Source organism: Rhinopithecus bieti, unplaced genomic scaffold (assembly GCF_001698545.2).
Source record: "Rhinopithecus bieti isolate Rb0 unplaced genomic scaffold, ASM169854v2 scaffold_13704, whole genome shotgun sequence".
Lineage (NCBI taxonomy): Eukaryota > Metazoa > Chordata > Mammalia > Primates > Cercopithecidae > Rhinopithecus > Rhinopithecus bieti.
The window spans coordinates 1935665-1945784 of NW_016808231.1; the positions used below are offsets into that span (position 1 = coordinate 1935665).

At 49.2% G+C, this 10120-nt stretch overlaps 1 protein-coding gene across 5 annotated transcripts in view; it reads right to left on the reverse strand.

The window, feature by feature from the left end:
- ARMC9 (armadillo repeat containing 9) overlaps positions 1-5440 on the reverse strand; it is a 184868-nt gene extending 179428 nt beyond the window's left edge. For 3 of the 5 annotated variants that reach the window (XM_017886383.1, XM_017886380.1, XM_017886386.1), the window contains exon 1: positions 5289-5440. The gene's annotated coding sequence lies outside the window, so the exon portion shown is untranslated. Of the gene's footprint in view, positions 1-5103; positions 5265-5288 lie in introns of those variants that run through there. The other 2 variants (XM_017886385.1, XM_017886382.1) reach the window with 2 other exon arrangements.
- Between the last annotated feature and the right edge of the window lie 4680 nt (positions 5441-10120).

Genomic DNA, 10120 nt, shown 5'->3' on the forward strand with positions numbered 1-10120 from the left:
GCCTCCCAAAGTGCTGGGATTACAGGCGTGAGCCACCGTGTCCAGCCTTAGTTTTTTCAGAGACAGGGTTTCACCATTGCCCAGGCTGGTCTTGAATTCCTCGGCTCAATCCTCCCTCCTCTGCCTCCCAAAGTGCTGGGATTACAGGCGTGAGCCACCGTGCCCAGCCTTAGTTTTTTCAGAGACAGGGTTTCACCATTGCCCAGGCTGGTCTTGAACTCCTGGGCTCAATCCTTCCTCCTCTGCCTCCCAAAGTGCTGGGATTACAGGGGTGAGCCACCAAGCCCGGCTGCTGATGTCCATTTTTTAATATGCATGTTGCCTGTTCTGCAGAGAAGACTGGAGGGGAGTGGGAAGAGGGAGACGAGTACCGCTCAGGCCATGTCAGCCATGAGCGTCATTTGGATAAGGAAGAGGGGCCATGAGTGTTGTGAGTTCAGATGGAAAAGGCAGAAGAGGCACAGTCTGCAGATGGGCTGGTTGTGGGACATGAGGGGAAGAAGGGAAGGAAGAACCCTGGGATCTGAGCAGCTGGCCGAATAGTATGTCATTTCATGAGTCAATGAAAACATGGGGAAGGAGTGTTTTGAGGTCAAACCAAGAGCTCTGTTTTGGCTGTAAGTCTGAGCTGCCAGTTAGACATTCCAGTGGAGGTTCCGAAATGGTCAGTGGGTATTATAAGAACTAAAGAAAGAGGAGAGAGGAGAGAAACACGAAGGGTCACTCAACAGTCAACAGGTTTATTTCAAACCTGGGAGGGACTTCCAACCGAGTTAGGTCAGAGCCACACTCTCTTACAGACTAAGAGTTTTTAAGGATTCAGGGTGGGAGAGTTTATCAGAGGCTTGGACTGCTTCTGTCTCTTTGTTGTGCTTATCTGGGAGGGAGAGTTGTCTGTCTGTTCCCATGCATCTTTCTGCAGCTGGAGGCATACCCCGCCAAGTCTCCTTTTAGCTTCCCTTAGTAGACCTGAAGGGAACAGAATGTCCTTACTAGGGCCCACTGTTATACTGAGGCCCCTTGTAAGAGGGTGAAGTTTGGCAGGTACCCAAGAAACAAACCTGTTGACTGTCGAGTCACCCTTCGTGTTTCTCTCCTCTTTCTTTAATTCTTAGAGATACATGAGCCTGGAGTTTAAGGGAGAAGCAGGAACGGCATTCACAGGGATAGCAGAGAATACGGGTGCTGAGCAAAGACACAGATTTAGTGATTAGAAATGAAACAGGCTGGGTGCAGTGGCTCACACCTGTAATCCTAGCACTTTGGGATACCAAGACAGGCAGATCACCTGAGCTCATGAGCTCGAGACCAGCCTGGGCAATGTGGCGAAACCTCATGTCTACAGAAATACAAACATGAGCCAGGCGCAGTGGTGCATGCCTGTAATCCCAGCTACTGGGGTGGCTGAGGCAGGAGGATCACTTGAACCAGGGAGGTCGAGGCTGTAGTGAGCTGGGATCATGCCACGGCACTCCAGTGTAGGTGACAAAGTAAGACCCGGTTTCAAAAAAAAAAAAAAGGAAGTGAAACAAGAAATAAGGTGTAGTGGCTCACACCTATAATCCCAGCACTTTGGGAGGCCAAGGCAGGCGGATCGCCTGAGGTTGGGAGTTTGAGACCAGCCTGGCCAGCATGGTGAAACCCCATCTCTACTAAAAATACAAAAATTAGCCGGGCGTGGTGGCGGGTGCCTGTAATCTCAGCTACTCTGGAAGCTGAGGCAGGAGAATCACTTGAACCCGGGAAGTGGAGGTTGCAGTGAGCTGAGATCACACCATTGCACTCCAGCCTGGGCAACAGAGCGAGACTCCATCCCCCAAAAAAAAGAAAAGAAAGAAACAAGGTCATCAGCTGCAAGTAAGAAGCAAGGTGACAGTTTGAAAAGAAGCGAGGGTGGGAACCAAAGTAACTACAGCAACACGGCAGGGTTGCTGGTAGTAGAGTCCACTTAAGATCTCTGTACTGGAATCTAAAATAGAATCAGTCTGCACAGTTTTGCAGCTCTTCTCCAGGCACTTTCAGCTATCTGAGTTTGGTTAACCAATGCGAGAGGTTCTTCTAGAAGAGAGAGGAAAGGGGAAACAGTACAACCATGATGGGACACTGGAACCAATCAGGTTAAGAATGGGGGAGGGGAACACACAAAAGGCGGCTGCAGGGCAGAGGAAGCGGTGAGGTGCGAGGCCTGCTGAAGGAGCCACATTCCAGTGAGCATGAAAGATGGAAAGGAGTGGGCAGAGAGTGGGACAGATGCCTGAAGGCAAGAATTCGAAGGTGACTAGTACTAAAAAGCTCTCAACCAAGGGAGTGGGTGGATGAGGAGGATGGAGGAAAGAGATGCCTGCAAGTCAGGAGGATGAAGAAACCGGAGGGGCCAGGATGTGGAAACCCCCAAAAGTGAAGTAAAAGAGATGAAGGGATAGGCAGCCAGCCAGGTGCTAGAGGCTCCAAGGGAACTGTAGAGACTTGCCCTGGGAAGTGGCTGCCGCAGGGAGGGCTGGCAAAGGGTACAGTGTCTGCCATGTGCTTCAAAGGAGCTGGGGTTTGTGAAGGAGTGGGTTGTGATCTGGAAGCAGCAATGAGGAGCAGGCAGGACACCTCCCCATGCACCACACCAGCCCTGCCAGATGCAAAAGGGGACAGAAGAAGGCAGTTGCTGTTGGAGGACACCCACCTCTCCAGCCTTTCTCTGGACCTATACCTCAAATCCATCCACCTTCCCCCTACCTTCTCCCGCTCCTTGCTCCCTTCCACCAATCCCACATTGGACCCTGCCAACAGCAAACTCCTGGCCATTTCCCCATGTAACAAGCTCTTCCAGGATCCTAAGCCTATGGTTGATGTATGTCCTGAACCCCAGGTAAACATGACTCATGATTCCAAGCAAAGCCAGACTTAACCCCCTTCAAGAAGTCTTCCATGAACAACCCCTCCCTTCTTTCCCTACCAAGAATTTTTTTATATTTTTATTTTGTTTATTTATTTATTTTTTGAGACGGAGTTTAGCTCTGTTGCCCAGGCTGGAGTGCGGTGGCGGGATCTCGGCTCACTGCAACCTCCAGCTCCCAGGTTCAAGTGATTCTCCCACCTCAGCCTCCCAAGTAGCTGGGGTTACAGGCATGCGCCATGACGCCCAGCTAACTTTTTGTTGTTGTTGTTGAGACGGAGTTTCACTTTTGTCGCCCAGGCTGGAGTACAAAGGCGCAATCTCGGCTCACTGCAACCTCTGCTTTCCAGGTTTAAGTGAGTCTCCTGCCTCAGCCTCCCGAGTATATGGGATTACAGGCACCCGCCACCAATGCCCAGCAATTTTTGTATTTTTAGTAGAGACAGGGTTTCGCCACATTGGCCAGTCTGGTCTTGAACTCCTGACCTCAGGTGATCCACCTGCCTCAGCCTCCCAAAGTGCTGGGATTACAGGTGTGAGTCACCACACCTGGCCTAATTTTTGTATTATTTTAGTAGTGATAGGGTTTCACCATGTTGGCCAGGCTAGTCTTGAACTCCTGACCTCAGGTGATTCGCCCACCCAAAGTGTTGGGATTATGGGCATGAGCCACTGTGCCTGGCACTTCTTAAAACTTGTTCATAAAGACAGGGAGCTGTATTTAAATTTCGTATCCCCAGAACCTAACAGAGTGCCTCGTAAGCAAGAAAGGTACTCAAGGCATATGATGAATAAATGAAGCCTGAGCTGAGGGGATGGCATTTTAAAGGCCCTGGAACAGGAAAAGTGAGTTTGTGAGAATTTGAGCTCCTTCCAACCTCAAGGCCTTTGCACAAATTACTCTCTCCGCCTACAACACTTTTCCCTCTCTTCACCTGGTTAACCACTGTGCCTAATAAACATCACCTCCTTAGAGTAGTCCTCCGTAAGCCATTTAAATAGCATCTGCTGTGATCAACTGTCATTGAACGTGAGTGCTGCTGGGTATCCTACTACTCTGACATTCTTAGAAATTACAGAATTGGCTGGGCATAGTGGCTCACACCTGTAATCCCAACACTTTGGGAGGCCGAGGCAGGTGGATCACCTGAGGTCAGGAGTTCAAGACCAGCCTGATCAGCATGGTAAAACCCCATCTCTACTAAAAATACAAAAATTAGCCAGGCGTGGTGGCATGTGCACCTGTAATCCCAGCTACTAGGGAGGCAGAGGCAAGAGAATCGCTTGAACCCAGGAGGTGGAGGTTGCAGTGAGCCGAGATTGCGCCACTCCACTCCAACCTGAGCAACAGAGAAAGACTCCATCTCATAAAAAAGAAAAAGAAATTACAGAATTTTCTCTAAACTTTCATATCATAATAGGTATCATTTATTGAGGGTATATTGTATACCAGGCAATGTGCAAAATGCTTACATTTAATCTTCATAGTAAACCTGAGAGGTGAATGTAGTTTATATTTTCCCATTCCAGATGAGGCAATTCGAGGCTCGGGAAGTCTGACACACTCCCTACAGCCACAGTAAGTGACTAAGTGGCTAATATGAACCACGACACAGTATTTCCCCAAAGTCTGGACCACCTAAATAAGAATCAGTTGGGCACCCTTGTGCAAATGAAAATTCCTGCCTCCACCCTGGTCTTACTGAACACCACGGCAGGCACCATGCCCAGAAATCTGCCTTTTAAACAAGCTCCCTGGGTGACTTTTACACACTCTCAAGTTTGAGAACCACTGCTCTCCTCCATGCAGAAACTAAGAAAAACTTTTCCAGTCACACTTGGGGACTGCAGTGGCAGCTTTTGAATTCCTGTATAATAAAGATTCGGGGCCTACAAACGGGTGGGATTACGGGATTTGTATGGAAGCCGAATCTGCATAGCACGCATCCTGTTTTTCCTTAGATTAGGTGGAATCAACTTCACCTGGGTGCCTGAGGAACGTGGCTAGCAGATGGAGATTATGAGGGAGATCTAAACCCCGGGTAACCCGCTCGCACCGCCACCACCAGCTAGAGGGGTTGGGGGTCCCCCTCCAAGTCTGCCCCACTGCAGCAAAGATCAGGGACTACTGCTGCAGCAAAGATCAGGGAGTACTTGCGGGAAGCAGCTGCGCCCGTCCTTGCTTGGGATGTCCAAGAGGCCGCCTCGGCCCTCACCGGAGAAAGATCCCTGGACCGCAGGCGAGAAGTGGTAGCATCCGGCGGCGGCGGAGCGGGCGCGTCGGGGTATTCCTCGGAACAAGAGGTCCGCAGAGCCTCGGCCCTCCAACCCCACCGCTGCTCCTCCTAGCACCAGGACGGCGGGCTGAGGGTGACCCGGCTGCATCCGGGGACACACTTACCTGCTGCTCGGCCGCGGACACTCGCGCTCACCCAGCCCTGCCGCCACCTCGGCAGCCGTCACCCGGGCAACCGCTGCCGCCACCCCGGCATCACGTGGGGCTGCGCAGCCAATCGCGCGGAGCGCTGCTGGCGCGGAGCAGCCTGGGAGGGAAGGTGGGCGACCCCGAAACTTCCTGGCGCCGGAAGTGAGGGTCCACAGCCCAGCAGTGGCCGCCGTTTACGTCTCGTGCGGTCCCCTCCACCACTCCACTTTTGTTCGTTCGTTCATTCATTCGTTCATTTCCCCTTCGTTACGCCAGTCACTGTGCCGGCTCTGGGGATGAGCCGGAGCAGGCTCAACCCCTTGCCTCAAGGAGCTTGTGGTCGCGTAGAGAACACAAACCAGGACCATGTGATGTCTGTGGGAAGAGTCAGGCGTGGTTACTCCCATCTTACCGGAGGGACCTGGGGCCACCTTAGAACCAAAAGTGACGCCCAAAATATGCATTAAAGCTCCGGGCACCAGGGTCCCGCCCGTTGCAGCAGTTTCCAGGGATTTCAGAGAAACTTTTTGTTTTCCATGTGAAATGTGGGCTTTTAAAAATAAATCAGGAGCACACGTCTTCCCTCTCTTTGCACCTGATGCTTTTGAATTGAAGTTCATCAGTACTGAATGAGCACTTGCTAGTCGCCCAACTTAGTGCTGGAGGGTGAGGAGGAGGAGGTGGCCATGGATGGAAAAGCCCTCCCCTCCAGGCGTTGAGGTTCTGCGGGAGTCTCCCGTTGCCACCTCAGTGTTTCCACCTCCATGCTTCCAAGAAGGAGGAGGCTACCAGGGCCAGAGACAGGGAATGGGGCACGGAGAAGGTAGGTCAGCTCGCCTTTGAAGAAGCCCTAAGATGCGCTGTGGCCAGCACCTCCCCAGTCCCCAGCCCTGCCAGTGGATTGTCTTCCAAAAGAAAAAAAAAGCTGTATTTAGTAGAAGAGAGCCCTACCTTCTGTCCAGGTAATACGGATTGAAAATAAATCTTCAATCCATGGCCATAATATTTATCATCAACACAACTGTGTGCCAGGAGTTGCCAGACAAAATACAGGACACACAGTTAAATGTAAATTTCAGATGTTTTAATGTAAGTAGATCCCAAATGCTGCTTCATTTCATTGTGCATGTAGGATGTTATATTGTTCTGTATTTTTGTTTGCAAAACGTGCAGCCTATATGTGTGCCCAGCATTGTGCTAAGTGAATCATATAGATTGTTCTATTTAATTCTCACACCAGGCTGGGCACTGTGGCTCACACCTGTAATCTCAGCACTTGGGAGGCCAAGGCAGGTGGATCACCTGAGGTCAGGAGTTTGAGACCAGCCTGGCAAACATGGTGAAACCCGTCTCTACTAAAAATACAAAAGTTAGCTGGGCATAGTGGCAGTGCCTATAGTCCCAGCCACTCGGGAAGCTGAGGCAGGAGAATCGCTTGAAGCTGGAAGGTGGAGGTTGCAGTGAGCTGAGATCAAGCCACTGCACTCCAGCCTGGGCAACAGAGTGAGACTTTGTCTCAAAAAAAAAAAAAAAAAAAAAAAAAGTTTTTAATTCTAAAACCACATCTATGAGATGAATAATATTTTCAGCATTTTACTGATTGACAATGTTGTTATTAACCTGAGCCCTGTGCTCTTAGAAAACAGTCATAATTAAGAAATCTCACCCACCCACCCCCAAACCTTTTGTTTTCTAAAATCCTCCACACTTTTGTGTTCTGGGAAGTAGCTTACCAGAAAGAACTACCCTTCCACATATGACTTCATCAGACTCACTGTCCTCTCTTTCTCATGCCTCCCGTATGATGCACGGATGACCCCCTTGTTTACCTTTGACAAGGACAAATGCAGACCTTTTCCCTTCTGCCCGAGCCTGCTGGCAAGGCCAAGTACAGACCTTTCAGCTTCTCATTCTTTGTCTCATGGTTGATTAGCTGAGATTACAGCTGTCTGTCTTGTCTTTGGCAAGATAAACAACATGAGGCATAGGGGATTAAGAAACTCCTCAAGTTTACACCGCTGAGGAGACCAGGACTAAACCCAGGTCTCTGTGTCTCTGGACCCTGGGCTCTGAGCCGCCGTGAACACTCCTCCTGCTTTGCTTTCCCTCCTGAGTGCATTTGCCTGACTGCTAGGATTATGGTAATTGTGGTGGCTATTGTCTTTGTCTGTCTACCTCCCCTCTCCCTTCTGGTAACATACTCCACTCACCCCATCCCTGACCACAGGATGGGCAGATGGTCCAGACTGGACCAATCTTACCCCATCCCTCTGGCCTCAGTGATGGCTCCAGGATGGGCATATGAGCCAAGCAAAGCCAATGACAGCCCTTCCCTGGGATTTTGCTGTTGAAGTGTGGTCAGGTTATTGTAAAATGAGACTCCAGGGCAGCCTACAGCCTTCACTACATGGGAAAGACTGAGAAGGTGAAGCCATTACCTAGAGAAATGCAAAGAAAGTGCTGGGGGCATCAAATCCCTGGTCCCAGGATCTGAGTTCCCTGGAGCTGCACTTGTTCTTATAGCTCCTCCAGCATCCTTCCAATCAACTGTCTTTTTTATTTTTTCTTTTTTTAAGACAGGGTCTTACTCTGTCACCCAGGCTGGAGTGCAGTGGCGCAATCTCAGCTTGCTACAACCTCTGCCTCCTGGGCTGAAACAATCCTCCCACCTCAGCCTCCCTCATAGTTGGGATTACAGGCATGTGCCACCATGCCCAGCTAATTTTTGTACTTTTTGTAGAGACAGAGTTTTACCATGTTGCCCAGGCTGGTCTCAAACTCCTGAGCTCAAGCCACCTGCCTGCCTCAGCCTCTCAAAGTGCTGGGATTACACATATTACTGCACCCAACTTCAACTGTCTTTTTAATTCCAACTGTTTTGGACCTGCATGGTGGCTCATGCCTATAATCCCAGCACTTTGGGAGGCCAAAGTAGGAGAATTGCTTGAGGTCAGGAGTTTCAGACCAGCCTAGACAACACAGCAACATCCATCTGTACAAAAAAAAAAAAATACGTCTGTATAAAAAAAAAAATGTAATTAATAAACTTGTTCAAGTTGGGTTTCTGTCACTTGCAACCAAAAGAGGCCAGACTAATATAAACTAATATAAACATAATTTCTGTATATCTGAGATAGGAAAAACCAAACTGACTGTTTTTACTCTTCTCACACTCAACACTGTTTTTTTTGTTTTGTTTTGTTTTGTTTTTTTGTTTTTTTGTTTTTTTGAGACAGAGTCTAACTCTGTTGCCCAGGCTGGAGTGAAGTGGCACAGTCATAGCTTGCTGCAGCCTTGACCTTCCGGGCTCAAGTGATCCTCCCGCCTCAGCCTCCCAACTAGCTGCTGGGACTACAAGCACGCACTACTATGCTAGGCTTTTTTTTTTAATTTTTTTTTTTAGAGGTGGGGTCCCATTTTGTTGCCCAGGCTTGTCTCGAACACTTAGGCTCAAGCGATCCTCCTGCTTTGGCCTCCCAAAGTGCTGGGATTACAGGTGTGACACAATGCTTCTGACAGCAGATGTATGGAAGTTTTTCCCTACACACTAAGCAACTATCCGGCAGACACTAACTGATTGTCCTACAATTCAATTCTGATACTAGCTAATGACTGGAGTTAGAATCAGATCCCATAGGTCAAAGGCTCAGTCCCACAAGACTGTCCCCCACCTCAGATGCCAGTCAAAAGTAGCAGTTGTCATCTATACTTCTAGCCAAATGGCTATAAATGAGGGTTCCATTAATTTACTAGGATGGCTCATAGAAGGAAACACATATACTGGCTCGTTATAAAGAATGTGACAAAGGATACAGATAAACAGCCAGATGAAGCAGTGCCCGGGGCAAAGGATGGGGGCACAGAGCTTCCATGCCCTCTCCAGTTACCTCCACGGTTCAGCAGTCTAGAAGCTCTTCGAACGCTGTAGTTCACGGATTTTTACAGAGGTTTCATAACACAGGCACAATTGATTGTTATTATTATTATTATTATTATTATTATTATTATTACTGAAACAGAGCTTCGCTCTTGTTGCCCAGGCTGGAGCGCAAGGGTGTGATCTCGGCTCACCGCAACCTCCGCCTCCAGGATTCAAATGGTTCTCCTGCCTCAGCCTCCCAAGTAGCTGGGATGACAGGCATGCACCACCATGCCCAGCTGATTTTGTATTTTTAGTAGAGACGGGGTTTCTCCATGTTGGTCAGGCTGGTCTCGAACTTCCGATCTCAGGTGATCCGCCTGCCTCGGCCTCCCAAAGTGCTGGGATTACAGTCGTGAGGCACCGCGCCCAGCTGGCACAATCGATTATTAACTCAATCTCTGGCCTTTCTTCCTATCCCAGAAGATGGGGATGGGGCTGAAAGTTCCAAGCTTCTAACCATGGCTTGGTTTTTCTGGTGACCAGTCTACCAAGAGTCATCTCATTAGAATACTAGATGTTCCCATCACCCATGAAATTCCAAGGATTAGGATCCCTCATCAGGAGCAAGGGACAAAGACTAAATAGAACAAAAAGATCCACCTAGTGCCCCTATCACTCAGGAAATGACAAGAATTTTAGGAGCTTTGTGCCAGGAACCAGGGGCAGAGACCAATTATATATTTTTCTTTTCTTTTTTTTTTTTTAGACGGAGTTTTGCTCTTGTCATCCAGGCTGGAGTGCAGTGGTATAAGCTCACCTCACTGCAACCTCTGCCTCTTGGGTTCAAATGATTCTCCTGCCTTAGCCTCCCAAGTAGCTGGGATTACAGGCACTCGCCACCACGCCCACCTAGTTTTGTATTTTAGTAGAGATGGGGTTTCACCAT